The sequence below is a fragment of the Tenrec ecaudatus genome, chromosome 15 (genome assembly GCF_050624435.1).
Source record: "Tenrec ecaudatus isolate mTenEca1 chromosome 15, mTenEca1.hap1, whole genome shotgun sequence".
NCBI lineage: Eukaryota > Metazoa > Chordata > Mammalia > Afrosoricida > Tenrecidae > Tenrec > Tenrec ecaudatus.
This window is the reverse complement of record NC_134544.1, coordinates 62,516,428-62,522,513: the sequence shown is the minus strand read 5'-3', so window position 1 is coordinate 62,522,513 and position 6,086 is coordinate 62,516,428. Positions and strand designations below refer to the sequence as shown.

The 6,086-nt window shown below is 40.6% G+C and overlaps 1 pseudogene; it reads left to right on the top strand.

Moving 5' to 3' along the window:
- The first annotated feature begins 1,383 nt into the window (after positions 1 to 1,383).
- On the top strand, positions 1,384 to 2,260 carry LOC142427341 (protein BUD31 homolog pseudogene; annotated as a pseudogene).
- The last annotated feature ends 3,826 nt before the right edge of the window (positions 2,261 to 6,086 follow it).

Genomic DNA, 6,086 nt, shown 5'->3' with positions numbered 1-6,086 from the left:
ACCATGGACTTCTGGAAGAACAAACGGATCTGTCTTTGAAGAAGTACAGCCAGAAAAGGCCTTAGCGTGCCTAGACCTCTTGGACATGTTACCAGGTGGGACCCATCCTTAAAGAAGGACATCATTCTCGGTGAAGAAGAGGGTCAGCAAAAGAAGAGGAAGATTCTCAATGAGATGGATTGACTCGGTGCCTATAACAATGGGCTCAGCCAGCATCAATTGTAAGGACGATGTAGGGTCTGCCCTCTGTTGCACATGGGGCTAGGCGTCATCGCCAGCTCTAGGGTGCCTAGCAACAATACCCTGGCTTTCTTCACTCGGCATGATGCCCTTAACTCGATGCAAAACATTGCATATTTATCCATAGCTTGATCCTTTTCCTTGTTGAGTAATATTCCACACCATGTATGCACCACAGTCTTTTGTTAACCATTCAGCTACTGAAGGACATTTTGGTTGGTTACTGTATTTGAATACTCCACAGAAATTTACTATAAAAAAATCCAAGGCTTCATGTGAACATCAGTTTTCTTTTCTTTGCAATAATGTTCCAGAAGGCTGACTATAGGGTCATATGCTTAAGTTTTCAAAAGGCACTAAACTCCCTAATAAAATGATTTTTTTAAAAAAGAAGAAGTTAGGGAAAGTGGGAAGATACCATTATATTTTAATTCATTTTTTTCTACACTTAAAAAAAATCCCCTCATATTATACTTAACCTTAAATAATACCTTGTTTAATAGTATTTTTAAAATATTATATGCCATCTATGTAAAAAAAAGGAAAGAAAATGTTTTGAAACCTACTGTGGTAGCAATTACACAATACTGTTTTATGTGATTGATGGAATGTTATGACATATGTAAAAGCTCCCAATAAAATATTTTTAAACAAATAAATAAATAGCACTAAACTACATTCAGGGTGACTGAAACACTACTCTATAATCATGGTGAGAAACCATTGTTAGTACTTGGCATTGCCACTAATTTTAAAATTATATTTTAACTGTCTGTAGAAGTATATTGATAGCTTATTGGTCTTAGTGTGCTGAACATCTTTTCACAGGCTCACATGGCATCTATTTATTGTCTTTAATGAAAGAAAGATATACTCATGTATTTTGCCCATTTTCTATTTGGATTGTTTGCAATTTTTTTCAATGCAGAATTGTGAGAGTTATTTCTAATTACAATCCTTTTGTCAGGTATGTTGCTCATACTATATCATAGAATATTTCAATCCTTATATTTTCATCCTCCACAGAATTTTCCACAGACCAAGGTTCATATTGTAATGAATTCCAATTTTCTGATTTTTTTCTTTTATGAATCATGTTTTTAGTGCTATGTTTAAGAATTCTTCATCAGAGGAGGGGTTCCGCGAGGACCTCACCTGAAAAGGTCCGTGAGAAGTCAGTGGAGTAGCTTAGTCGTCAGTAGAGGAGTCTGTCGTTAGTAGAGCAGTCAGTAGGCTAGCGACGGTCGAAGAAAACGGAGTTTTTGATGAGGAAACTGAGGACCAGAGAGGGAAAGTAACCTTCCCAGAGTCATCCAGTGAGCTGGATTAGAACCCAAGATCTTAACAGAGAATCCAGAGGTCTTCCAATCACACCATTGGCCAGCAGGTTCTAAGCCCTAGATCTGTGTCCATTTGAATAAAAATGCCTAAAGTCAAAAGAAGCCGGAAAGCCCCTCCAGATGGCTGGGAATTGATTGAACCAACACTGGATGAATTGGATCAAAAGATGAGGGAAGCGGAAACCGAGCCCCACGAGGGAAAGAGGAAAGTGGAGTCCCTGAGGCCCATCTTCAGGATCCACCACCAGTAAACCCGCTACATCTTGGACCTTTTTTATAAGAGGAAAGCCATAAGCAGAGAGCTCTACGAGTACTGCATCAAAGAGGACTACGCCGACAAAAACCTGATCGCAAAGTTGAAGAAGCAGGGCTACGAGAACCTGTGCTGCCTGCGCTGCATCCAGACCCGGGACACCAACTTCGGGACCAACTGTATCTGCCGAGTCCCCAAAAGCAAACTTGAAGTGAGCCGGATCATCGAGTGCACGCATTGCGGCTGCCGAGGCTGCTCTGGCTGAACCCTCCAGTCAGACTCCTCTCCATCCTGGACTTTGGACTTTACCGGCTTGGCCTCCTCCATCATGCCCCCTTCCTGGGAGCGTCTCCACCCAGATCCACTGGAGCAGGGGCTCCAGGGGCAGGGCCTCGGGTTCATCTTCTGTGATTTGTAAACCATAAAACCATCCAGCCTCAAAAAAAAAAAAAAAAGAATTCTTCATCAAACACAATGTCCCACAGGTGTTTTTCCTAGGTATTTCTCTAATCATGTTATAGTTTTATATTTTACATTTAAATCTATGACCCATTTGATTTAATTCTTGATTAAAGGTGTGAGATTTGGATCTAAGTTTCATATTGTTTTCTGGCTTACAAGGAATATAGTCTCATGAGGTCTTACTTTATTCATTTACTATTATTCATTTTGTGCATATCCTTTAACCCAGAAATTAGACTTCCCAGATTTTCCCAGAACAGTAATTACTGTCTAATCAATACTTTTTTTCTTCTTTTTCCTTTCCTTTTCCAAAAGTACTTTGGATACTCATACTGCCTTATTTTTACATACAAACTAGATTTTTTTCCTTTTCCTTTATTTGGACATAATATGCCATAAAATTCACCTATTCTGCATGCATGATTTAACAGTCTTGGCATAGGTGTGTAGACTCATGTTGATAGTATCTATGTGTAACCACTGCCACAATCACATCATAGAACATCTCTGTGGTCCTCCAAAGCAGCCTTGCAATCACTCCTCATCTCAGCCTCAGCTGTCAACCAGTTGATTTCTAGCAGTCGAGTGCTTCCTGGGGCTCTTCCCTCAGCCCTGCCCACTGCCACCGAGTCTACCCCAACTCATGGTGACCCTGTAGGGCAGGGTAGGACTACAGCTTTGGGTTTCCAAGGCTATAATTCTGTACGGCAGCAGAAGGTCCATCTTTCTCCTGTGAAACAATTGGTGGGTTGAAACTACTGGCTTTGCAATTAGCAGCCCAACACACGACCTACTATGCCACCATCCCTCAGTCCGTGTTGTTGCTAGGTGCCATCGAGTCAGATCCAACTCAGGCAATCCTCAGCCTCAGCAATCTACATTCCATTTATATAGATTTGCCTTTTGAGTGGTTTTAATGTAAATGGGATCATACATGCTAATATGTGGCATCCTATTATCAAGGAGATGGATCAACCAATGGCTGCCACAATGAACTCCAGCATAGAACTATGTGTGAGGATGGTGCAGAACCAGGCAGTGCTTCATTCTGTGTGTTTAAGGTCCCTCTGGTTGGGACCTTTCAGTGGCACCTCATAGCACGAAGGAGTTTCGAAGACAGCACTTCCTCAGTCGTATTTTGAGTGTCTTCAACCTGAAGGGATTGTCTTCTTGCACTCTCTCTGATGACGGTCCGCTGCCATTCCTGAGGTTGTCAGCGGCTACATAATTCCTCTGAAGCAGACAGCCTATTCCTTCTTGTAATTTGTTCTCAGTCTGGACGCTCTGCCAAGCCCTGTTCACTTTGGGTGCGTCTACAGGTATTTGAAAGACCAGTAACATAGCTTCCAGCATCACAGCAACATACAAGCCTCCACAGTAAGACAAACAAAGAGACAAGTGGAGGTAAGCCCCATATTCTCTATCATATTATTTACATTTTCTGTCATATTATTTACATGTTGACTTATGTGATTGACAGCAAAACTCGTAAACAATACTGCTACATTTCTTTGGATGGAGTCATAAAGGGGATGACCAGCAAGAAACATCCCATCGAAGAAGGACTTGGGGGAGAAAATCCCAGGAGGTAGAATGGGTGGTTACCAAGAGACGAAGAAGGCAAGCTATGTGGCCATTGCCTACCACAAAGCCCATAGAGACTGCCTCCGTGAGAAAGGACCTTTGGCCCAGGAAAGAGATGAGCTGCCCTCCAGATGATCCATACTGAAGGGCCCGTGGCCTAAGCATTCCAGAGTAGAGGAACAAGGTAGTATCTTGCTGGAAAGCCTGCTAGACCTCAGGTACGGGAACTTATGTTCATCCTATTCTTACTGCTGGACCGTAATGAAAAGCGATGAGATCATCTATATAATGACTACTTCTGATAAAATGCCCATGACAGAAATAGGGCAGAGGGGCTTGAATGAGACTTGATTTGTGAGGACCAATATTTTGTGAACTGTTTCTCCAGAACTGGACTCAAATAGAAATGGACACTTTCTCGATGTTAAAACCATGCAAGTCCCTCAAGTACTTGGTCCTCTGAGGTTAGTAAGATCTTGAATACAAATAACCAGAAGAGAAATTCCCCTGGTGATCTTGAACCTTCTGTAAGTTCACTAATGATCAGGCGACGGGAGTAAACAGTGGCCTAATGCAACAGAAGGAAGGTGGTGTCATGGATACATTTAAGGCTAGAGAAATGATAACAAAGGGTTTCCTTGGATGAAGGAAATAAGCTAGGGAAAAAGGCAAAATTCACCTGGGAAAACTGCTAACTCATACCTCTAGAGTATTATCCAGAGAAACAAGGTCATTAATGGGCCAGAGAAACCTGAAAAGCAGCATTGCTGAAAGATACCGGAGTGGGTAGTGAGTAAGAAACAGGTCCACATTTGCAGCGTGGTACTGAGAGTCACTGTGTTAAATGACAAAAGTAAAAATTACAGCACCATATATGTAAAATAAAAAACACTTATTGACAAATCTGGCTAGATCAGAGGAAGTACACTGGTACAGATAAGAATTGGAAATAAAGGGAATCCAAGGAGGATGATCCCTTCAGGACCAGTGGTGTGAGTTGCAATACTGGGAGGGCATAGGGAGGGTGAGTTGGAAAGAGGGTACCGATGACAAGGATCTACATGTGACCTCCTCCCTGGGGGAAGGACAACAGAAAAGTGGGTGAAGGGAGATATCAGACAGTGCAAGATATGACAAAATAATAATTTATAAATTATCTCAAGTGTTCGTAAGGGAGAGGGGAGCAGGAGGGTGGGGGAAAAATGAAGAGCTTAAGTGGAGAGCAAATGTTTTGAGAATGATGAGGGCAATGAATATACAAATGTGCTTTACACAATTGATGTATGTATAGATTGTGATAAGAGTTGTATGAGCCCCTAATGACATGATTTAAAAAAATTTTTAATAAATAAATAAATCTAGGTGCAAAAGTGTATACCAATACATCTGCCCAATCACATCTGCTCAAGAGAATAAAGTAGTAATTATAAATATTAGATGATTGATATTTATGAGAACTTAACCGGGTAACCTTTATAAATCCTGCATGACTTTGGTATAATCAGCTAGTTTAGATTCTTGTTGAATAAAGGTTAGGAGAAGAGAAGAAAAAAACACTTCTTGACCTAACTAGTTTGATAGCTAAGAGCGTGTTTTAGAATTACATTCTTAAGGTATTCTTGTGTTCCATAATTGGGCCAAGGTGTTCCTAGTTCCAATACAGTGATTCTGTTCATTCCCATTTTTATGAGAAAAACTACCAGATGGAAATTCATAATTTTAGGTTTACTTCTATAAGCATTTTTTAAAATATCTGGTGTTTACTAAATTCCTAGGTAAAAATCTAATGTTAGATCCAGAATCATACATGAATCTAATTAATAATTTTCAAAAAGAGCTTTAAGATCTTCAAATATCCCATCTCCTGAAGAGGGTGACAATCACAAATCCAAATGAGTATGGAGCTCAGTGTGACAGAAACACAATCTCACCAGGTTCTCTATTTCGGACGATTGCAATGAGACCGAGCGTTATATAAACTAACATTCCAGTTACACAAGAGTGGTGGTCGACAACCAGGGGCTTTCCACGCATTACATAAATAGCCTACCCCGCATTTCCGTAGCTTTAAAGAAGACTTTTAAGGACTCACAGGACAGGAAGTAGCCCTGACAAGCCATCTTGTACTTTCTTCTAATCCTATCATTCAATACCAAATATTCACATTATGCATCATTTAAACCAGAACATTAATATGTATTGTATCT